Consider the following 25,401-nt stretch of genomic DNA (forward strand, 5'->3'; position numbering starts at 1 on the left):
TAGCCTAACACTACAAAGGTTATCAGGAGAGAAGTCAGACGAAGTTTGTGGCTCTGCCCGCTACCGAACCTCTTGAAGATGATGGAAGCGCCCGATATGAAGATGATGGAAGCAACCGGACGTCCGAAGACCCTCTATAGAAACCCAAAGACTGACAAAATGCACAGCTCAAAGACAATTGCCCTTATCAATGCTCTTCTCTTTTGCATCCTCCTCATGGCCACTTTCTGGGCCGTGGAAGAAAGTATTCCTGTTCACGAGACTTTGTTAACAACGGCACAGCCTACCACTATGAAGGAACATCATCTGATCTCCTTTTCCCCTCAACTCCGAGAAAGGCGTAAGGAGTTTTGGAACAATTCATTTGTGCTTAAAATCTACAAGGCACTGGCTGAAACATGTAGACCACACTAGACGTTGGAGGTCATAAATAGTACTCCAATCTACGTCTTCTTGCCTTTTATCCGCTAACAGAGGCCCAGTTTATTAAAGATAAGTAACCCTCGGGTGCTGGGACCTACTGTATAGCTTTTAATATTTCACCTTTCTCTACCCTTTTCACTGCACACTCAGCAACATACCAGCTCCGCAGACACCTGGCGTTGAAGGACACCCGGGGCACATTCGGTGCCACTGTGGTGGGCCCGATGATGAAGCATGCCACCGACTAGGTCGGTGGGTGAGGGCTTTATAAGGAAAACAATGCTTCTCCTTATTTATTGACGTACCTACCTGAGTCTCCTAAATCTCCTTTAACTAGCTAGTCCTTATTGATATATATAAGGGCACATACTTGACATTAAAGGCCTTTTTGATTTTATCATATGACTTTTCACCTTCTTGTAAATTCTTTTTCATGGCTTACTTCACTCTTTCGCCGGCCATGTTTCTCAAGATACTTTATACTCTTTTTCATCTATTGCATCTATGAACTCTTCAAAAGTCTCTATCCAAGCAGTCCATGTATCACCAATATTCAGTTGGCAGTATCAAACTCAATTGGCGGTTTTAAGAATGCAGCAGCGGTATAAACATTGGAGGACAGTAGTGGTCTCTCAGGCGCTTCCTGTGGAACTTGATCAGACAGAGCTTCTCTAGCGCCTTGTGATGTGCTGGCTTCGGGGTCACCCTTAATGACCTTTGGAGCTTGGATCTCGTTCGGGCTCTTCATCGGAGCTGTGTATGTTATGGCTGTCTGAGGAGTTGTTCTGGGCCCTCTAGGCAGCAGCTTCGGTGGTGGGCCGCTTCGTCTGGGGAAACTCGGCAAACCCAACCCGACCCTCTTTCTGGGACTGCTCTCCAGCATGTTGTGAGACGATGATTTGTTGATGGTTTCGGAAGGAGATAAATCTTTTTACACTACAAGTACATGATAGCAGATAACACTGGTCAATTGTGTGCTTAACCCCTTCAGTGCTGCTGACGGCCAACGGTCGTCAGCAGCGCTACCTCCCCAGTGCTGCGCACGACCATTGGACGTCCATTCAGCACTGGTTCCAATGGACAGCGCAGCACTGGGGAGAGATGTTTACACGCAGCTAAGGTGTTAAATGTTTCTTCAAAAACATCTGGTTAATCTCTGCTTCATAGCATGTGAATTTCAGTGTAATGTGTACTGAACTATTTCTGTGTGCTTTCCTTTTCCACCTTTAGTTTTCTTACACCGAGTAGCGTAATGGCATTAATTCCGCTTCAACTGAGGCACATGTGGCACGCACGAGCAGTGTGCTGGACCACGCAAACTCTCTGGAAGAGCGCTTTCAGTGTACGATCTTTATATCCACTAACTTGTCACCAGTTATAGCATCCTTCCAGCCCAGGTACTCACCAATAACCAAGCCACACACGGAGAGTAGTTGAACATGTCTTCATTACACTGCGTGTACGTCAGAACTCAACATTCTACGCCGGCCTTTTCCCCATCTCTCTAGCGCTTACAACCTTACCGATGATATACCTTGGAAGTCACTGATGAAGGATCGATGCTACTACTGCAAGAATAAGCTTGTTAGTTGCCTTTGAAGAAAACAGCCACAAAATGTGTTACACTTGGCCCTCTCTACAGGGTCACCCCCAAACTGGTGCCTTCACCCTTCCTATTTTTGCTCAATTTGTTTCTGTTGGCCTTAGAACTCTATGCACTTTAGCTGACCAGTGCTAAAGTGCCTGTGCTCTCTCCCCTAAGCATGGAAAAGCGGGTGGAAGAGGAAGGAAGGAAGGAAGGAAGGGCAAGAAACAAGAGAGGAAAATGGAGAATGAGGTGGATAAGTGAGGGAGGCGGTATGGAGGGCCGAATACGAAAGGAAGAGAGAGAAAAGGGGGTGGACACAAGGAGACAAAGAAGGAAGAGAGAAGCGAAGGGGGAATGTTGGACTTGGCCCTTCTGGCCGGTTCACCCCTAAACTTTTTGCTTTTAATGGTGACCTGGTGATGGTGATTTTTGGTTTCTGCGCACTTTCACTGTGTCCCAATGGAAAGTGCGTGCGCACTCTGAGTGCATGTGGTGAGATAGGCCTGCCCTCTCATAGGAATGCATGGGTAATGTATGTGTCCCAGGTAGTTCCTGATGCGTGGGGTGTGCAGGCTCGAGTCTGGTATGTGCGGAATCGTGTGATTGAATGCTGCGTAATGATGTATGCAGCGTGTATGAGTCTAGTGTGGAAGTGCTGGCGTGTGATTGGCAGGAGCTGGCCGGGGTGCCAAGCTCCATGAGTCATGATGGGTCTGCTCTGTGGTGCGTCTAATGTACCTAGCCCTGCCAGTGAATAGAGTGAGGGGCTGAGCACATCAAGAGTGCTCACAAACCAGCTGCGACTGGTTTTTCCCCCCACCCTGAGCAAAGACAAAGGAATACTGTGTATAAAAAGGGGCTGTGTCCCCTCACAAACTGTTCTCTTCCAGGATCCTATCTGAGGGGGGCTGCAGCTGCTGCTGGACGCCAGGAGGACCACCACTGGTGACTGCCTCCCTGCCTGGAGGCCCAATGAGCTGGCTCTGGGCCCAGCCTTGACCCCCTGCCTGCCTAAAAGTACTTTTCTGGAGCTTTACTTTCACCTCCAAGCGCCTGGTAGCGCTTTATTTCGCCCCTAAGCGCCTGGGAGCGCTTTATTCTGTCCATTAGCACTTGGGATGGCTGTAATTATTCACCTAGCACAGGGAGCGCTTTATATGTATATAGCGCTTGGGAGTACTTTATTTTCCTTTTGGGGCTGCCCACGCCGCGTTTTGCCGTGTGCCAACCCCGGATTGAGCCCAAGATTGTCCCCGCCGCCGCCCGGCCCGCAACAGGAAGTCAGGCAAGCCGGGGACGGGACCGAGTGACAACAGGAAGTCACTGTACTTCCCTCGGGGCTCCCAGGAGGAGGGAGAGCCCGGAGTGCTGCAGGGAGCGAGGCTCCCGTGTAAGGGGAAGAGCGCTGTGTCCGCCAGCGAGGCCCCGGAGGAGAGGAGCCCCGCCCACGGCACCAGCGCGCCCACGCTCGAGGAAGCAGCGCCAGAGAGGAGAGCCACCCCAGGAGCCGCCGCCGCACAGGGAAGCCAGTGAGTGCAGGCGTCTCGGCAAGGAGCTCCACAGCTCTGGGGGCAGTTTGCTTTCGACATAGAGCGGCCCCGGTTGGCAGTGGGCCGCTCCACGAGTAGCTGGGGCATTGCTGACAGCCTGGGCCCGAGAGGCTGCACAGTTGTTTACCCCGCCATTTTCTTTCGAGCCTACGAGGGCTCCGGGGGCATTTTGGACATTCCTTTGTAATCGAGTCCCCCGAGCGGGGCTCCCGCATTGCGGCCGCATTCCTTCTTAGAGCCTGTGAGCTCTGGGGCATTTTGGTGTTTCATGTCCCCCGTGGCTCTGGAAGGCTGCATTTTGTTCTTTAAAGCCCAGAGAGGCTCTTTGTTGCCCATTTGTTCTCGAATCCCCCGAGAGGGACTCCATCACTTCGGGGACATATTTCTATTCAGAGCCTGAGAGGCTCAGGGGGACATTGCATTTGTTTAGGGCCACGAGGCTCCAGCGTTGGCCCCATGGTCTCCCCAGCTGCCCAGCACTTAGTGGGCAGCTGCTCCGTTTAGGCCCCCGACATTTGGGACAGTCACAGGTTGTGACCTTATGTGATTTCTGCGCAATCGTTCCTTGCTGCACCGCTGAAGGTATATTTCTGCCTCATGTTTTTTCCTTCCCTACACCTCTGAATGTGTTGTTTATGCCTCATGTGTTCTCCTGCGCTGCACCTCTGAATGTGTTTTGATGCATCATGTGCCTTGTTCTTACACCGCTGAATGTATGTTTATGCATCATGTGTTTTCCTTTCCTACACCTCTGAATGTTAGAATGCATCATGTGTAAAATGTTCCTATGCCTATACCCCTAAATGTATGGTGATACTTAGGTGGTTGCTCTTCCTAGTACAGGTGTTGCTAGGGAGGTCCTGGTTCCCTGCGTAACATTCTCCTAAGGTGGTTAGGGTTGCGTAGGTGGTACTTACCTGTTCCCAGTGATTACTGGAAGTGTGCTCTATTTTGTGCTACAGTGATTTTATATTCTAGGTCCTAAGTGTAATTCTACCAAGTATTCAAAACCTAACAGTGCTTATTCCTGACAGTGGTCCAGGTGGCCCTGTCTTGTACATATCCCCTGTAAATTCTGCCCGTGCCTGTTGACACATTGTAAGGTGTGTGTTTTTATCTAATGTGTTTTGGTGTAATACAAAGGCTATTTTTATACATAACCTTGTGTGGAGTTTCCTTTGTGGTGGGCCTTGGGTGTTGTTGCTGGGTGCGTGCGCAAACACTTAACTCACATTGCCTCCGAGTTTAGCCTTACTGCTCCTGTTACGTTACCAAGGGGGTGAGCAGGGGTTATCTTGGCGTGTAACTCCCTTGCCCTGACGTGGGAATGGTGGTCTCTGACTGACTTTGGCGCAAGCCCTTGTCGGCCAGGGATCCCATTTCTAACAGGGAAGTAGAGAGCAGCAGAAAGGGAAGGAGTAAAAAGCAGGGGACTGGCGCACAGGGCAGACAGAGAACACAAAATGAAGGGGGGTGAAGACAGTAATTGCGAGAGTCAAGATGAGAGAGGAAGGTGGACAGGTAGGGGAGGGGTAGAATGAGCGCAGATGGGAGAAGGCAAAGCAGAGGAGGGACTAGAGAAGAAAGGTTTCAAAGAGGGGGTCTAGTTGGAAAGAAGGGATGAGGAGGGCGTGCAAGGTGAATGAGAGGAAAGTTCGGTTGAGGAAGAGGGTGGAGGGCAACTGAGTTTGAGAGTGAGTAGTGCTGGAGCAGAGAGGGAGAGCGCAGGTTTAGCCAGGAGACATGGGGAGGGGAGATGCGAGAGTAGAGAGGAATAAAGGAGGGTGTGAGAAGGGTAGTGAGCCTTATTGAGGGAAGGAGATGAAGATGGAAGGGATGAAGAAGAGGACTGTGGGTAGTCGTGATGAAAGGGCAAGATGAAAAAATGTGAACAGATGACAGCAGGGGAAAGGAGTGAGGGTCGTGGGGGCTGGTTCATGTAGGAGGGAGAGGGGAGAGTAGTGGAGGAGAAGAAGGAGAAGGGATGGTAAGCAAGACAGGAAAAAGTTGAAAAGAAAGAGGAGTGTGGAGGAACAACTTCTGGCCCTCCATCCACTGGGCAGAAATAGTTTGCCTCCTACCCTCTCTGTGGAGACCCCCAATGCCCTTAGGAAAGAGTCCTGTAGAAAGTTTGACTGGAGAGAAAGGGCTGGCCTTCAGGCTTTTTCGTGAGCTGCAGTCACTTCTCGCACAGGAATTCGGCAACAGAAATGAGGAAAGCCCTGAGTGCTGAACGCAAACAAAACAATGCCCCTTGCAAGACAGACACACTCAGACCTCAGTGAGTGAGTCTCCAGGGGTAAGCCCCGGTTCCTGGGGTGTTCTCGAGTGGAAAGGGGTGATTGTGGAACCTTTTCCACAAACTTCTCCATTCACTGGATTGTATGTGTTCCTGTAAGGGAGACCGGATGGGCTTTGGATTCCTTCAGGAATTTTGTGTCTGCTGAAGGAAGGCTGGTCTGATTCTCCCCCGCAGCCCCCCGCTGTAGCGAGGCGAGCAACAGTGATGGACACCCCAGTGAGGCAGAGGAGGGCTGCTGCAGATAAGGCTTAGTTACAACCCCTCCTTTCCCTGGATCTTGGTGGGGTGGACCCTTCTTAGGCGGGTCGCTCCCCAAGCGGTACAGCACCACCTGTGTTTCACGCCCTTGATCCCCAGTTGCTGCTGCTGATGTGCCATGTTCGAGGCCCTCCTCTCCCCGCAGGCTACCACCTGCACCTCATGCCTGGTGGCCAGTGATAGGCCATAGGTTTGCTTGCTGTTTTTGCACTGTATTTTGCTTTGTAACTGTTGTATTGTGTTCATTTTATCTTCCTTCATTTCCCTTGTATTTTTTGCTTGTGCCCTTTTCCCTTCTGTTCCCTTCGCCGTTCCCGTTGTCCCGCTGTGGCGTACCCTGCGGCCCGCCCCCCACTTCCATTCCCCCAGCTGCTCCTCCATCCCGCCTCCCCTTCTTATGGTGGCTGCGCGCAGCAGGGTGCCGAAACCCTGGCCCAAGCGAAAGCCATGATGCCAGTCTCCGCTATGATGCCAGCACCCTCCACGCACTCAACAACGGACGATCACACACATACTTCCTGGCCACCCGAAGCGCACCCATAGACCCTTCTCCTGTCGGAACTGCAGCTTCACCAGCATCCGATCCAGCAACCTACCCACCAGAACAGGACACAACCACCTCAGATGCATACTCCTGAACACCCGCTCCGCACGCAAACACGCCGTCGAACTCTGGGACCTGCACAACACATCCTCTCCAGACATTGACTTCCTGACAGAGACCTGGATGAACGACTCCTCGGCACCCAACATTGCCATAGCCATCCCGGACAGCTACAAGATCGCCCGCAGAGACGGCACCAACGGAGTAGGAGGTGGAATCACCATCATCCACAAGTCCACCCTCAAGGTCTCGACCAACTCAGATTACACCCTCAACACCGCCGAACACCTGCACTTCCAGATCCACACTGATCCCAACACCACCATCATAGGAACTCTGATCTACAGACCACCCGGACCCTGCCCAAAGTTTAGCGACTCCATCACCGACTTCGTCAGCATGCACGCCCTCGCCTCCACTGACTACATCCGCCTCGGAGACCTGAACTTCCACCTCAGGAACAACACCACCAACTCCACCACCCTAATCACCAACCTCGCCAACCTCGGACTCAGACAGCTCGTCACAACGCCCACCCACTTGACCCCATCTTCTCTGCAAGCTCCCACATCTCCTTCAGCCACACCACCGAATTCCACTGGACCGACCATCGATGCATCCACTTCACCTTCCAGAAACCCACCACACACCACCGCGCCCAACAGATCCCACGTCGCAGCTGGAGCAAAATGACCGAAGACCAGCTAAACACCGCCCGAAGCCCGCCCACAGACCCCACCGACCCCACCGAGTCAGCAACCTCAGACGCTGGATCAACGACTGCGCCAACACCCTCGCCCCGATCAAGAATCCCTCCAACAGTTGCGCCAACAAGAAGGCCAGCTGGTTCACCGCGGACCACCAGACCTCCAAACAAACCTGCCGAAAACTAGAGAATGAATGGCGCCACGAACAGACACTGGAAAACCAAGCAGCACACAAGAACGCCATGCGCCAACACCATCATCTCATCTGATCCGCCAAAAAAACCTCCTTCAAGGAACGCCTCGACAACATCCCACACAACAGCAAAGAGCTCTTCAACATTGTGAAGGAACTCTCCAAACCCAGCTCCAACGACATCCCACCATCGCAAGACCTGTGCTACTCCCTTGCCTCCTTCTTTCACCGCAAGATCGCAGACATCTACGACAGCTTCAGCAACCAGACCAGCCAACAACACTTCAGACCCCACGGCCACCACCCGTACCAACCGCCTGCTCGCCTGGACTAACATCAACGACGACAACACCATCAAAATCATGAGCACCATCCACTCTGGCTCCCCGTCAGACCCAAGCCCTCACCGCATCTTCAACAAAGCCAGCGCCACCATCGCACCCCACCCATGAAGGCCATGAACATCTCCTTCGAGACCGCAACCTTCCCAGAGAGCTGGAAGCATGCCAAGATCAACGCCTTGCTCAAGAAACCCAAAGCAGGCGGAGGAGCTACGCGCGGATCCAAGATGGACGCGTGAGCACAGGGCTCCCGAGACCCTTTCTGCCTCCCGCATCTATCCTGCCAAATATCCTGAATTTGGACGACGGGTTGTACTTGCTGATGCCCTGCTGACATCATATTGTTTTTCAGAAATTGATTTGGTCGCTGGGAACCGGACTCTCTGCGCCCTTGGACTTTGTGGCCTACACCGACGGACCTCCGCGGCCTTGTGTCTCTGAAGTACCCAGGTGGCAGTTGAACAACAACGGCCTTGAGATCCATCTGTTGCCCCTGTGGTACTTTCGGCTTCGCTTTTAGTTCATCATCTACTGGGATTCACTGTCTGCTGCGACTGTTGACCTCGCCCGGCTGCTGGCCCTGCATCTCTCTCCCCTTGCCCTTATCCCTGCCTTTGTTGGTTGGTGTCGTGGGGAGCCATTCTCACCAGGTCTTGAACGGCCCGTCTGGGCTCGCTAACTGGTATGGCGGGCAGGTCGGATAGTGAGAAGAGAGCCACCAGGGGCACATTCCGAGGAGGTGTAGCCCAGTCTAACACTATCGACCGCTTCGCCCACCCGAAGGGATCCCCTGGTGGAGTGGGTAAAGTTTCGGATGAGACTGGAGATGGCTCTCCTGGGATGGAAGACTTGACTCTGCGGGATGTCATGGGCGCCATTGCCGGCATTAAGACTTCAACGAGCCAGCAGTATGAGACCCTGGTTTCAAAAATAGACACGGTTGCGATTGAAGTCAACCTTATTAGAACGGACCTTGCAAAGACCAACGAGCGGGTCAAGTCGCTGGACATCAAGACCGTAAGCCTCACGACGGATGTATCCGATCTACAGGCGGAGGTTCGTACTCTCCGAGCATCAAATGACTTGTTTGCCCGCCGGCTGGACAACTTTGAAAGCCGTGCCAGGCGTAACAATGTCCGTATTATTGGTGTTCCGGAAAGTTCCTCGGAGCTCTCCATGGACCTCTTGGTGGAGGATCTTGTGCTGAACCATCTCGCGCCTAAGGGACTTAGCAGCTTCTTCACTGTGGAGCGTGCTCACAGAGTCCCGGGCGGTAAGCCTAAACTGGGCGCCGCGCCGAGGCCTATTATTGCCAGGATTTTCAACTTTCTTGATAGGGATGCTATCCTGCAAGCATCGCGCATCAACAGACCTACTAAATTTGATAATGCATCGATCAACTTCTATCCAGACTTTACGAAGGCGGTACAAAAACAGCGTATGAGCTTCACCGGTGTTAAAAGGCGCCTCAGGGACATGGGACTGAAATATGCCATGCTATTCCCGGCTCGCTTGAGGATCCAATACGAGGAGCGTGTGCTCTTCTTTGACCGTCCGGAGGTTGCAAGTGACTGGCTCGACACTTTGCCGGCACGTCGTGATGGACAGGATCAATCGACGGGTGCCGAAGGTGGCCTGGAGGAACGGATGGAGTGAGCCCCTACTGGCGGGCCATCTCTATGGACTTCCAGCGGGGGTTTGATTACTGTTTTGCGTATGACCTGTTGCTTGCTAGGGGGCGGGAGGGCTTGGGACTCTTCCTCCTCTAAGGGGTCTTTCTCTCTCTTTCCGTAGATTAGTTCAATGGGGCGACAGGCACACTGCAAGTTGGGGTGGCTTTCGGGTCTAACGCAGGGGTGCAGGGTGGGGGGGTGTGTTTTGCGGGTTTTCCTGGGGGTGGGGTGGGGCTTCTTGTTTCTTTGTTTATCCCGAGGGTCTGTTTTGCTGCATACTTCGATCACTGTGTCTGTTTCTTTGGGGGGAGCACAGCTCATGCTTTTGGAATGGGGGGTCGGGGGCTACGGTTGCTGAGTTGGAATGTTAACGGTCTGGGTGACAGGATCAAGCGGGGGATTGTTTTACAGTATCTGAAACGTCTTTCACCTGGTGTAGTATTCCTGCAGGAGACACATCGTATAGAAAATGCTTGCCAGGCAATGAACAGAAGGGGATACCGCCTGGTGGCGCATTCAGGATTCACTACTGGATCGAGGGGGGCGGGTGTCTTGGTTAGGAGTTCCCTCCCCCTGGAGATAGACAACACTGTGTTAGATGACCGAGGCCGGTACGCGGCCATTACCGGTCGCTGGGAGGGGAAGACGATCTCTATTCTTTCTGTGTATGTCCCGCCGGGTTTACAATCCGTCACATTTTCTGATCTGGGTAGAGTGGTGCTGAGTTTTGTCACTGGGCATGATGGTGGTTGGTGGGGATTTTAACTCGTTGTTTGTGGTAGTGAAGATCGTCACCCCCCCCCCGGACTCTTCTGAGGTCGCAGTTATGGATGAGCGATTTCCTGGATGCGTTGGGTTTAGTAGATTGCTGGAGGCACTTACACCCTGGGCAGGCACAATATACTTTCTATTCGGGAGTACACGGGAGTCTCTCTAGGCTCGATTATATCCTATTGCCAGCGGTGCAGATGGTCTCTGTAAGGGAAATTCGCCATCTTGCTCGGGGGATATCGGATCACTCTCCTCTCTGGCTTACGATAGATGTACAATTAGAAGCCGGGGGCCGGGTTGCCCCAATCAACCCCTGGCACCTACGTCATCCGAAAACAAGGGCTGAGGTAGTTAAGTGTGTAGACCATTATTTTGTGGAGAATGCTGGGTCTGTCTCCTCTTCAGTTTCCCTGTGGGAGGCCTTTAAGACTGTTGTCCGGGGCCAAACCCCTTCTCTGATCGCTAGCGTGAGAAAGTGCGAGAATGAGGAAGTGGTGAGACTGGAGACTGAAATTACGTCGTTGGAAGAGGAGTTGGAATCTGGGGTCACACCCGAGAGTTTGCCTGTCTTGGCCCTTAAACAGGCCGATTACAAAGCGCTGGTGACGGATGCGGTGAAGATGATGAGTCGTGAGCAACAGGGGCGTTTGTACGATGTTGGAGATAAGGCCGGTAAGTTGATTGCGTGGCTGGATAAGAGAGAAAGGCTGAATCGTGTGGTGCCTGTTGTGGTGAGTGAGGAAGGTGAACGGGTCGTGGACCCGGATGGTATAGTTGCGGTGTTTGCTCAGCACTTTCAGAAGGTTTACGTGCCGGTCTCCGACAGGCCAGAGGAGGATTCACATTTGCTACTTAGGGATATCGCTTTGCCTAGCCTCTCGGAGTCTGACAGAGAGCTTATGGAGGTCGATTTTTCCACTGATGAAATAACGCTCACTATTCGCTCCCTTCGTTCAGGGAAGGCCTCTGGTCCGAATGGTCTCCCGATAGAGCTGTATAAATTGTGGATAAAATAGCGCCACACCTCCGTCAAATGTTTTTGGAATCGCGGGATCTTGGGCTTTTTCCCCGGGATCAGAGATTGGCTTCTATTGTGGCTATTCTTAAAGATGGGAAGCCTCGTGATCAATGCTCTTCATACCGGCCGATTTCACTCCTGAACGTTGAACCCAAAATTTTGGCGAAACTCCTTTCGAATCGTTTGGTCACGGTTATTGGTGATCTGATACACCCAGATCAGTCCGGGTTCATTCCGCACCGTAATACGGCTCTCAATTTACGCCGCCTCCATGGTGTGCTTGCAAGTGCGGGGTTGCTCGCGAGTCGGCCATCTTGGTCTCGTTGGACGCCTCGATGGCCTTCGATACGATTGAATGGCCGTATTTGTGGGCGGCACTCGCTAAATTCGGCTTCGGACCTCATTTTATCGGCTGGGTCAAACTCCTTTACGAACAGCCAATGGCCCAAGTGGTTGTAAACGGTAGGGCTTCGGAGCCTTTCGTCCTTGGCAGAGGCACACAACAGGGATGTCCATTATCACCGCTCCTTTTTGCGCTTGCTGTTGAGCCCCTGGCAGCGTGGCTTAGGTGGGAACCGTCGCTTAAGGGCATTAGATGGTCCTCTGATTTTGAGGACCCTATATCCCTGTACGCGGATGATATTCTGTTATATCTCACTTCCCCTCGTAAGTCCCTGGGAGTGTTGTTTGACGTGTTGCGCTCCTTTGGAAGGAACTCGGGTTTGGCCATCAATTGGTCCAAATCCTGCATTTACCCGCTCACTGCGGAGATGCCACTGTTGCCCCGTGTCTGTCCGATACCGGTATCGCATGACGGCTTTAAATACTTAGGGATTTATATCTCCCTGGACTCAGCCATAAGATATGAGAAGAATCTGCTCCTGCTACTCCACCGGCTTTGGTCTGACGTTACAGCATGGTGCGGATTGCCGTTGTCCCCAGTTGGGAGAGCAGCCTTGTTTAAAATGATGCCCCTCCCTCGCTTTTTGTATGCCCTCCAAAACACGCTCGACCTGGTGCCTGCTTGCTACTTCTGGGAGATCGAGGGTCTTCAGAGGAAGCTGGTATGGGGCGGGCGGCCTCGCATTGCGTTGGCGAAACTGACCCTACCCTGGTACGACGGTGGTATAGCGTTGCCTGATATAAAACGGTAATACTGGGCGTCGCAACGGAGTGCCATAAACCATGCAATGTATGGCCCGATCCCTAACCCGGCATTTGAGATGGATAGATGGCAGCTCCCGGGAGGAGACTATAACAGGGCGCTGTACTCCAGGTCGGCGGGAAAACATTTAACTGGGCCTACCAGGGTACGGGTGCGAGTGTGGGGCGTGGCGACTACTGCTACGGGATGGACAGATCGGCTGACTAGAGCCACTCCGCTTTATGCGGCTGAGAGACTGGGCTGTCTTTGGAGAACGAAGGGGTTTGACAAATGTGATCTTATTGGGATTAGCAAGGTAGGAGACATCTGGGTCAAGGACAGGATCAAATCCTTTGTGGAACTCCAACAAGAATATAAACTGGGCGATAGGGAGAACTTCCGTTACCTGCAGGTCCGTCATGCACTCTTATCCGTCTTCCCTGCTGGTACTGATATCCCAGAGTCCTCTCCCCTGGAAGACAGGGTGCTTGACGGGCATGTCCCGGACAGCACCATCTCCCTCATTTATAAAAAGCTGATTAATAACCGTTCAGATCTTCTTGTCCTGCTTCACGGGGCCTGGACTGGTGATGGGCTGGAGCTGGACGATGAAGATTGGCAGGCCTCCTAAGGAAGTAGCGATCCCGGCGCGTCTCCGACTGGTGCAATTGAAGATCCTCCACAGTGTGTATGTTACGGGTCCACGTTTGCTGCGCATGGGTTATTCTTTGGATGGGTTGTGTAGGCGCGGATCTGGTATGCTCGCTACTTTTCTTCATATTTTGTGGGAATGTCCTGATGTGGTGGCATATTGGATACGAGGGCATGAGGTTATGGATGAAGTCACAGGTGTTTCGCTTTCGCCAGAGGCCAGGAGATGTCTGTTGAATGTGTGGGAGCCAAATGACTATAGCGTAGCGCAGACTCAGTGGGCCACCCTCGGCAACATGATTGCGAAAAGAAACATTGCCCAGCCGTGGGGGTCTCAACGGGCACCCCAGGTTTCCACTTGGGAGGACAACATGGATTGGTGCATGTTCCGAGAGAAAACTGTGTACATCGCCTGTGGACGACCTAAGAAATGGGGGAGGATATGGGGTCAATGGAACTCGTATCGTGGAGAAATCTGTACCCCCTCCCTTCGTAGAAACGACTGCTGTCCCTCAGTCCCCGTGACCGAACATTCCATACGTCCATGTTCTGTTGTATTTCACCTGGTTGTTTGTCCCTGACCCCTTCATTCCCCCCTTATGTTTTCATATCCTTTTAAAGTCGTCTTCTAGGGTTGCTCCCCCTGCTATTCGAGACAGCCACACACCCTTTACAGCTGCCTGCCTTGCCTGCCAGAAGTCCAGCTGACTGCCGTCCTGCTACAGCGCATGCATCGTCTCTCTGCGCTTGGTATCGTTTTGGCCCGCATTTCTGTTCCAATATAATTTCATCACGTTTGAGCGCTTGTTAGCGTTAGAGCGCGCATTGCTACATTTGAATTTAAATCTATTGTCTAAAGCGGCGATTGTGTTTGTAGGCAAAGCGTCTCCTCAGTAACTTAGTAACTAGATTGTTTGAGTGAAGCTTCGGCTGTGCCCCACTTTCGATTTCTCTCTAGGCGGCCATTTCGACTTGCTTGTTGTTTTCACCCGTGTCTCCTCCCAGACCCCGCCTCCCAGCTGACCCTCCCACACACTGATTCACTACACCAGCCCCGTCCTCTCTTTCCCTGTGACCGTCTGGATTCCATCCATCACGGTCGCTCCCCCAGCTCTCCTCTCGCTCCACAGAAGCCCTGTGCTAGCTGCCTGCCTTGCCTGCCAGAAGTCCAGCTGACTGCCGTCCTGCTACAGCGCATGCATCGTCTCTCTGCGCTTGGTATCGTTTTTGCCCGCATTTCTGTTCCAATATAATTTCATCATGTTTGAGCGCTTGTTAGCGTTAGAGCGCGCATTGCTACATTTGAATTTAAATCTATTGTCTAAAGCGGCGATTGTGTTTGTAGGCGAAGCGTCTCCTCAGTAACTTAGTAACTAGATTGTTTGAGTGAAGCTTCGGCTGTGCCCCACTTTCGATTTCTCTCTAGGCGGCCATTTCGACTTGCTTGTTGTTTTCACCCGTGTCTCCTCCCAGACCCCGCCTCCCAGCTGACCCTCCCACGCTCCGCCCCCTCCACACTTCATTTATGCCTGATGCTCCAACGCGCTGCGGCCGCGCTGAATGTGCGCCAAAGGTAAGCCCGTCTACGCCCGTCCGCGCCTGGACCGCGCCCAGCGCCAGAGCCCCTGGTCCTCGTGAAGTCCACCCCTCCCGCATTACTTACGATGCCACCACCATCCTAGCCCTCAACCCCGGCCGATCCCTAAAGTGCGTCCAAGCTGCTCCTGGCCACACCCATGGACCCTTTTCCTGCTACTCCTGCAAGTTCGACGCACCAAGAACTACTCCTCATCTACGAACACACAACAGATATCCGACCCCAACCACCTACAATGCATCCTGCTCAACACCCGATCGGTCCACAGGCACGCCATTGACCTCTGGAATCTACTCGACACCATCTCTCCGGACGTCGCCTTCCTAACAGAAACATGGATGAACGCCACTTCAGCCCCAGACATCACCATTGCCATCCCGGAAGGCTATAAGATCATTCGCAAGGACCGTACCGGCCACACAGGAGGAGGCATCGCTATCGTCCATAAGAAATCCATCCACATCTCAACCAGCTCAGACATCAATCTCGCCAACTCTGAACACTTTCACTTCCAGATCTACATCGACCCCAAGACCACACTCAGAGGCACCCTCCTTTACAGGCCACCAGGACCCCGCGCACAATTTAGTGAAGACATCACGGACTTCATCACTCCACACGCGCTCCCCTCCAAGGACTACATCCTTTTGGGAGACCTCAACTTTCACCTTGAAAAGAACAACGACCGCAACACCACCACCCTTTTGGACAACCTCGCAAACCTCGGACTTAAACAACTTGTCACTACCTCCACCCACATCGCAGGTCACACACTCGACCCCATCTTCACCTCCAGCAAACATGTCTCCTTCAGCCACACCACAGCTCTCCTTTGGACTGACCACAGCTCGTTCACTTCACCTACAACAAGCCCACATCCAACAACCACCCCCAACCCACTCTGCAAAGAAACTGGAACAAAATCACCATCGACCAGATCTCCTCATCGCTTCTTCAAAAGCCCCCCGCCCACTCCTCAAACCCAGACCAAGCAGCCACCAACCTCACCCAATGGTTATCCAACAGCGCCGACATCCTAGCACCACTGAAAAAACGACAAATCAAACTAAGCAGCAAGAAGGCCTCCTGGTTCAACGATGACCTTAAGAAATCTAAGAAACTCTGTCGCTCCCTTGAGAAGGCCTGGAAAAAAGACCCTAACACCAGCACCAAGGACGCCTTCAAAAACGCCACCCGCATACACCACCAACTAATCCGAAATGCCAAGAAAGCAGCCTTCAAGGACCGTCTAGATAATAACGCCCACAACAGCAAGGAATTATTCAACATCGTCAAGGAATTCACCAACCCCTCAGCCAACTCCAACGACATCACCCCCTCTCAAGCCCTCTGCGACTCCCTAGCCTCATTCTTCCACAACAAAATTGCAGACATCCACAACAGCTTCGACAACCAACCCGGAGACCAACCCCCCCAATCCCCTGCAGGAACCCCACCCCCCCTGAACATCCTCAATGACTGGAAGCCAATCTCCACTGAGGACACCATCCGTCTGATGAACTCTATCCACTCAGGATCCCCCACTGACCCATGCCCTCACCACATCTTCAACAAAGCAGACTCCATTATTGCACCGCACCTCCGAGACGTCATCAACTGCTCCCTCAACTCCGCAACCTTCCCGGAAAGCTGGAAACATGCCGAACTCAGCGCCCTCCTGAAGAAACCCACAGCTGACCCCACCGAACTCAAAAACTATCGCCCTATCTCACTCCTTCCATTCCCGGCCAAAGTAATCGAGAAAGCTGTCAACAACCAGCTCGCCGCATTCCTCGAAACCAACAAATCCCTCGACTCCTCACAGTCCGGCTTCCGAGCCAAGCACAGCACCGAAACCGCCCTCATCGTAGCAACAGACGACATTCGAACTCTACTGGACAATGGAGACACAGTCGCCCTCATCCTCCTCGACCTCTCCGCAGCCTTCGACACAGTCTGCCATAGCACCCTTCTACAGCGCCTCAAAAACATCAGAATCCAAGGAAAAACACTGGAATGGATCACCTCGTTCCTCTCCGGAAGAACCCAGAGAGTCCGCCTTCCACCATTCAAGTCAGAGGCCACTGAAGTCATCTGCGGCGTACCTCAAGGGTCCTCACTCAGTCCCACCCTCTTCAACGTTTACATGAGCCCCATCGCGGCCATCGCACGCCAACATAACCTCAACATCATCTCCTACGCCGACGACACTCAACTGATCCTATCACTCACCAGAGACCCTAACACGGCCAAAACCAACCTACACGAAGGAATGAAAGAAGTAGCCGAATGGATGAAGCACAGCCGTCTGAAACTGAATTCAGACAAAACAGAAGTCCTCATTTTAGGTTCCTCCCCCTCCGCCTGGGATGACTCTTGGTGGCCAGAGGCCCTTGGAAAAGCACCCATCCCGACGGACCACGCACGGAACCTGGGCGTCATCCTGGATTCCTCACTCTCGATCAACAGACAAGTCAACGCCGTTTCTTCATCTTGCTTCAACATTCTTCGCATGCTCAAAAAAACATTTCGCTGGATCCCTACCGAAACTAGAAAAACAGTCACCCACGCTCTGGTCACGAGCCGACTGGACTACGGAAACACCCTCTACGCCGGCACCACCGCAAAACTCCAGAAAAAACTACAACGCATCCAGAACGCCTCAGCCAGGCTCATATTAGACATCCCACGTAAAGAACACATCTCTGATCACCTGAAAAACCTCCACTGGCTCCCCGTCAATAAGAGGATCACTTTCCGGCTCCTTACCCACGCACACAAAGCACTCTACAAAATCGGACCCGAATGCCTCAACACACGACTATCCTTCTACACCCCCTCCCGCCAGCTACGATCCTCCAACCAAGCCCTTGCAACTGTACCCCGCATCAACAAAACCACCATGGGAGGTAGATCCTTCTCCTACCTAGCAGCTAAAACTTGGAACTCACTTCCCACTGACCTTCGCCTTACTCAGAACCACCTAGCATTCAGAAAACAACTCAAAACGTGGATATTCGACAAGTAACTCCCCACCCTTCTTCAAGCGCCTTGAGACCCTCTGGGTATGTAGCGCGCTATATAAATCTTTTGACTTGACTTGACATCACCTCGGGATTAGGTTGTTATGGAGAAGTGTGGCTCACTGGTTAGAGCAGGCAGACCCGGAAGCAGAGGTCAGACCCGGGACCAGGGTTCAATTCCCGACGCGGCAGGGTCTTGAGCTCAAAATGTCCATGGACTCGATAATTCTCGCTTCGGTGCCTGACCTAATCATGGGTTCACACTCTGCAACTCTGGGCATTAAGCTTGCTTAATCTCCACAACGGCCCCCCGTGGCAGGATGCCTGGCTTTCACCTTGGGGATGCCCTGTAGGGGCTATCTCACAGGGAAAAGCCAGGACGGGTTCCCAAGGCAAGCACGGAGATACCCCTTCGGGGGTCGATTCTGGCGCTATATAAGAAATATAATAATAATGTTTGTTTTCTTCAAAATAAAAAATGTGAAACCTTTCATTAATCCTCTTCTCATCACAAGGATATTGTTTGGGTGTATTTTTTCGCTGCCGGACCCCCGGGTTGCCGGCTGATGAGCTGTGTATTGCTTCTGGAATTCGATACTAGCTGTTACTGACCGGCCCCTGTGGTTGTAGGTCTGTATTTGTATTGCTCTGTCGAAATAAAGGTTTTAAAAAAAAAAAAGAAACCCAAAGCAGACCAGAGGGACCTCAAGAACTTCCAGCACATCTCCCTGCTCCCGTTCCCAGCGAAGGTCACGAGAAAACCGTCAACAAACAGCTGACCCGCTGCCTCGAGGAGAACAACATCCTGGATCCGTCCTAGTCCGGGTTCCGCAGCAACTACAGCACCGAAACGCCCCTCATCGCCGCCACCAATGACATCCGTGCCCAGCTGGACAACGGTGAGACAGCGGCCCTCATCCTCCTGGACCTATCAGCCGCCTTCGACACAGTATGCCACCGCACCCAGCGCACTCGCCTCCATGACGCAGGAAATCGAGGCAAAGCACTGGACTGGACCACCTCCTTCCTCTCCGACAGAACACAGAGCGTCCACCTCCCCTATTTCCGATCCAAAGCCTCCAAGATCATCTGCAACATACCCCAAGGATCATCCCTCAGCCCGACATTGTTCAGCATCTACATGGCCCGCTCGCTCACGTCGCCAGACTGCACGACCTCAACATCATCTCCTATGCCAACGACACATCGCTGATCCTCTCCCTCACTAGGGACCCTCTCACTGACAAAACCAACCTCCACCAAGGAATGAAAGCCGTCGCTGAATGGATGAAGAATAGCCGTCTGAAGCTGAACTCAGACAAGATGGAGGTCCTCATCCTCGGCTCCAAACCCCTGCCCCCCGCCCCCCACCCCCCTCAGCCTGGGACGACTCCTGGTGGCCGACTGCCCTGGGAGCAGCACGTACACCCACCGACCACGCACACAACCTGGGGTACATCCTCGATTCAACACTCTCCATGACTAAGCACGTTAATGCCATCTCATCCTCCAGTTCAAACACCCTCCGCATGCTCCGCAAGATCTACAGATGGATCCCAACCGACACAAGAAGAACGGTCACCCATACCCACGTCCGTAGCAGGCTGGACTACGGAAAGGCCCTCTACGCGGGAGTACCGGCGAAACTGCTGTAACGACTGCAACGCATACAGAACACCTCTGCACGCCTGATCCTCGACATCCCTCGCCACAGTCACATCACACCCCACCTGAGAGACCTGCACTGGCTCCCCGTCAACAGGAGGATCACCTTCAAGCTCCTCACCCATGCACACAAGGCACTCCACGACACCAGACCAGCATACCTCAACATATGACTCTCCTTCTACACCCCGAACCGCCAGGTCCACTCTGCCGACCCATCCCTGGCCACCATCTCTCGCATCCGAAGAGCGACCTCCGGCAGCAGATCGTTCTCCTACCTCTCCACCAAGACCTAGAACACCCTCCCCATCCTCCTACGGCAGACCGAAGATCTACTATCCTTCAAGAGGCTACCCAAGACCTGGCTATTTGAGCAGTAGCAGCACCTCCCCCGCCAGGGCCCCGAGACCCTTACGGGCGCGCACTACAAATGTCTTGATTGATTGAAATCTGGTGTCAGCACGTCCCTACTTTGAATTTACTGATTTTGGAAGGGGCAAAAACACCATTCTGCGGTGGTGTAGCCAGGCTGCATAGATCGCTGTCTTTACTGTAAACAGCAAAACAGCACTTTGTCTCTCCTGTATCTGTGATAGATGAGTGGTTGCTCAAAGTGTGAGACCTCTACAAACGTATGTGAAGAACTAGTGCAAGCAACCTTATGAACTCGAAGTAATGCCAGAGGAAAAGTGGGCATAGTCTAGGGTTTTGGGGAGAGCGGGCAGCGTGCTCAGCTTTAAAGTAAAAAAAAGAAAAAAACCTAATGGCACGGCTGCAGTGGCGAAAGGAGAGCGGGTTGTTTGGAGTGTAGCTTCTACAGCATGTGGCGGATGGGGGGAGGATTGATAACGCAAGGCGGAAGGGAGAAGCCAAACTAACCAAGCAGTGACTGGGGTAAGAACATTTTTGATAAAGAGTTCTTGCAACCAGCACATTAAGTATGTAGCGCATGGAAACTGTATTTGGCAGGTGCTCCTCGCCCTTAAACGGAAGTGAGGTATCGGCTGCAGGAATGAATTAGGAGGCAGGAAAGAAGACTGACACTGCACCAAGCCCACAGTGAGCAGCAGGCGGGAATAGTGTAGTAGTATTGATTAATAACCTTCAATTTGTAGAGCACATAGCTACATCAGAAGTGGTTTCCCGGCACTGGGGGCCCTCGGGAAGATTAAGCAAGCTATTGCCCAGAGTCACATGGTGCTGGGCTGACCTGCCATTGGCGCCGGGGATCGAACAGTGTACCCTGTGGTCCAGAGTCAGGCACCGTGTCCGCTGCGCCACACCTCTTCCACAGGAGGTCTTGCAGACAGCGCATGCGGCCTGCCTAGGCTCGACCTAAAAATGGCATGTATGGAACATGGTAGTCGAAAAAGAAATGTCTTGTATCCATGCAAGTAACAATCTAAAAGCAATTAATGCGCCGATATAGAATAAAAAAATATCCCCAACTGTGCATCAACACAGTGTGTGATCATATCAGTTCTCAAAAAATGGGCAGCAGCTAGCTGGCTAGCCTAAAACATACCCGGCATGCAGCAGGAGGGAAGAAAATGTGCTTAGACTGATGGTAACAAACTGTTTACCTTGGACTTCTGTTCATTATCTACTAGTATCCCCAAATCTGAGGGATTGCCGCCATACAGTATTTTTTGGAAATCGGATACGCCCCTTTACTTGAACATTCTGAAAGGCTAACAGATTGGATCACTGGTGTTTTGGATAACAATGTCTTCATCCGGTGAGTAGTATGATTTTATAGCAAGTTGCAATAACTTAGCATGGCCAGATTACCAGGCACAATCTGTTTTAGGATTTCACTTGATGCACTTGTCTCTTCACAGGGAATCCTTCAGGATCACAACGGGGTTCTTATTGTTCTGTCTGGTGATGGTGACTTAACTGCTGCATTTATTATCCCTATGTCGTCATTACAATTGTGTAAGATACTTTGCATATCATCTTGCAGCCTTGAAAAAATCTCTATGACAAAACACGTGATGGCTGCCTGTCTGTAATGGATTTTACGTCTCCAACGAAGAAAGGTGAATAATTGTGGAAACAATAAATCACAACAAACATCTCTGATCTTGCAGTACTTCTTTACGGGCCACAAGGCATGGCCATTGGACTTCGCTGAGTGCTTCAGTATTCCTCTGCTCATTTGGAAGCGAGGTGTTGGCAGGATAGGCCTCTTTGACTTAACGAGGGGGAGCAGCTGTCACTTATCACAGTTGCACATCACAAAGGCTCTGCTTGAGCACTCTCTCAAAGGAGTTATCACCGGTCTTTTGTGACTACAGACTCACTGGGCCCAGGGCAGGGAGGAAGGGGATGTCCGACAACTCATGGCCGTGGAAGTCTCTAGAAACTCCTACTTCAAAGTGGGCACCAGGTATAAATATTGGACTCCAGACCGCAAAAGAATAAATGAGGTCCCAGTCCCACCCACTGTCCCTTCTAATACTTCATGCCAGTAGAAACAACTCTCAACAAAGTCCCACAAAATTATAGTGTCAGAGACAATTTACATCACTGACATCTAGTGACCCCTCCTACAAATCTAGCCGGGACAATGAACTCTCAACCAAGTTCCACAATACAACAGTGTAAGATGTTATCTTGCAAGTATACTGTGTCTTTATGTCTACACTCGTATTCTACGTCTACATGGTGATTGTTTTGCCCATCTTAGGCCAATATTGTTATCTCTTGCATATACTGTTATCTCAAGTTGATGCTGCTTCCTATCCTACCTTGAGCCTATAGCAGTGACCCTGCCTTTGCGATGTCTACTAGTCCATGCTGATATTGATATCCTACCTATGCTGTGGGTGTATATTTTCTATCCTGCCGCAGCACTGTCATGGAAAGATATGCCCCCAACTCATTTCTGCAAAACCTCTCCAAACATGCCACTAAAAAATACAAAAACAAAATCCTCAAAGAACATCCAGAGACACTAATAACAAACCTCTTCTTCAGTCCAACAAATGGAGGCCTTAAAATGGACTTCATCTTCTACACTAAAAAACCCTGCAAAAGGAAAGAAAACTTAATTCAACATCTTCATGTAACTAATACTACCATCGTCCCTTATGGCTCTAAACTATATCGATATCCCACAACTTTAGTGGAGATCTGTCCATAACCATTTACAGAAATGCATACATCCTCATCCAAGCCACTGAACAAAACCTGTTTATTTTTTACTTTCCGGCTCTCTGCGCCGCCATGCCATTCACTCCCACCACCCCTCAACCCTTTCCCAGAATACTCACCCATGCACCCCATCATCTACTAGCTGAACCTTCTATTCTCAAACCACCTCTCACTGCCCCCACCGCTACCTCCCTACACCCTCTCTGAACCCCAGATGCACAGAAGCTTCTGTTTCGATACCAAAACTACTTGCCCCCTCTGCATGGCTCACCTCCACTCCCCAGCTTGACTTATCTATCCCACCTGAATCATCTCAGTCCTCCAACCACAGCAGGCTGGATACTCCATTAGCCCAGGAGCGGCCTGTGCAGGTAAGAGTGGTGAGTCCAGGTTCGCAGGGGGAGGTGGGGGGAATCCTACAGTGGACACCTCTCTTACCTGCACGGGCCACACCTGCATTAGCCTCCTCCCCAACCTCTGACGAGCTCCATCACACATCACTTCCTATCACTGACCCAAACGCCACTCGACTGATCACTATAACAGCACAGCTTGAACTCTAAATCAACACTATTCTGGATTAAATCTCGTCACTACGTAAGAATGGCAAGATTACCTACTTCCTGCCCCAGCTTCACACATCTATGACGAACACTGATCCTGCCACAAACATACACTCTGATCCCTTATCCTTTACCCCTAGACAAACTATCCCCTAGATCCATCACCAACTCAAACATAGATGCACTACAACTGAAATGACGCAAAGGGAAGCTGAAATGCTGAGCAACACGTAGGACAATACCCTGAGCCAACCTTGGCACCGCAAGACCCCGGTCATCCTTGGCACGAGTAGAACCCTGAACACCACTCGCACTCCCAGGCGGCCTACCCGAATAGCAACCCTCCAACCCCGTCAGCCTGGTCCAAGATCACTACCTACGCGTTGCTGCATGCTACTAAACTGTCAGTGCTCTTTGGGGCTGATTCACAGAACTAACTTAAGACTAAATCCTAAACGTACTACATTTGGTATTCACAGAAGTTAGGATTTTGTCTTAAGACAAACTTAAGACAGACTTGAGACAGACTTGAGACAGACCTAAGACAGACTTAAGACAGACTTAAGACTAAATCCTAACTTCTGTGAATATCAAAAGTAGTAAGTTTAGGATTTTATCTAAAGTTAGTTCTGTGAATCGGCCCCTCAGTCAGCAGTCAAACATGCCACTCAAATAGCCAAAACCATCCTAGGACACAAAATTGACTTCTGCTTTCCAACTGCAACCCAGCTGAACGACCACTCATCCTCTTTTATGAATTACCTCAACCCACAGGGCTTCTCAATCATCCGTACGAATGCTAGTATCGCATTGGCGGTGGATTAACCATTATACAAAAAACTGTCTGTGCTTAACTCCATTCCACAACATGAAATACCCTACCTTTGAATATGTAGGAGTTCAACTCTCGTCGAAAGTCCCCAACTCTATCAAAATTCATGTCATCTCTCACCCTCCTGGTGAAAAAAGAAAAATCTTTGAGGACTAAACAAACCGATTATCGCAAAACTATCTTAAAGGCAGCGCAGACGTTTTACTAGGAGACCTGAAACTGCATTTGAACAATGCTGATGATCCAACAGTACAAGCCCTATCCACCCTCCTGGGAGCGAACAATCTCACCCAACACTACAATAAACAAACTCATACCCTTGATGCAATCATCTCTAAGCAAAACACCTTGTCCCTCTGCCCTATCCTACCCACGGATTGAACTGACCACCACCAAATTCTTTTCAATCTCAATGCCATCAAACCAAAGGACCACCCCCAAAGTACCTGGAATAAGCACTGGGCGAGGAACATACATTGAATCTCCAAGGCAGAGTTAGAAGCATTAGTCAGTTCCAAAATTCTAAGGTGATGACCTCACCGCCCACTACAACACATGTTATCGATTATCACTCCCAGACTTTTAGCAGTAGGTTTAGACTCCGGTAACAATTTAATTTTTAGGGGCAAGTAACGTTGGTTCCCAGGATTGGTCGTATTCTTTACAATTACAATCTCAGTTTTGTCCATATTAAGTTTTAGTCGATTCAACCTCAGTATTCATCAAATTGCATATTTTGAAACTGGAGTGGCAACGCTGACATTCTGCCTAACTATATTAACAACTGAGAATCGGTGTAGTTATAACGTCTGTAACCTCTTGAAGACAGTTCTTACCGATTACCGAGAACAATCATCTCTGGGGTACCCCCACACTCCACGGTTGTTGCACCTGCAGTAAGGTTTGCCAAATTAACTGCCCAATAGCGATCAGCTAGGAAGGATTTAATCCATTCCAGGGCGGAGTACTGACAGCCAGCTTCTTCTAAATGGTCAACCAACATGTGATTGTCGACCTTCGCATAAGGCGGCAAACACACCTACAAGCACAAGAGCAGAGATTATTTCTAGATTATCATCCCATTTTAAATTATCAACTAAAGATAGGATTACCGATTCCCTGCATCGGACGAAAACCTGCTCGGAGGGGGTGGAGAAAGTTTGTGGACTGAAGGTGATTGCACTTCTATTAAGCAACGTGGGATTGTAAGATTTTTGCAGGTTAAGGGAGCAGAGATATTGGCCTATAATTCTGGAGTATATCCATCTCACTTCTTTTTCAGTAACAGAAGCACTATAGCATTTTTAAATCATTTTTAAAGCAGTTTACCTTCCAAATC

Source organism: Lissotriton helveticus, chromosome 1_1, assembly GCF_964261635.1.
Source record: "Lissotriton helveticus chromosome 1_1, aLisHel1.1, whole genome shotgun sequence".
In the NCBI taxonomy this organism is placed as follows: Eukaryota; Metazoa; Chordata; class Amphibia; order Caudata; family Salamandridae; genus Lissotriton; species Lissotriton helveticus.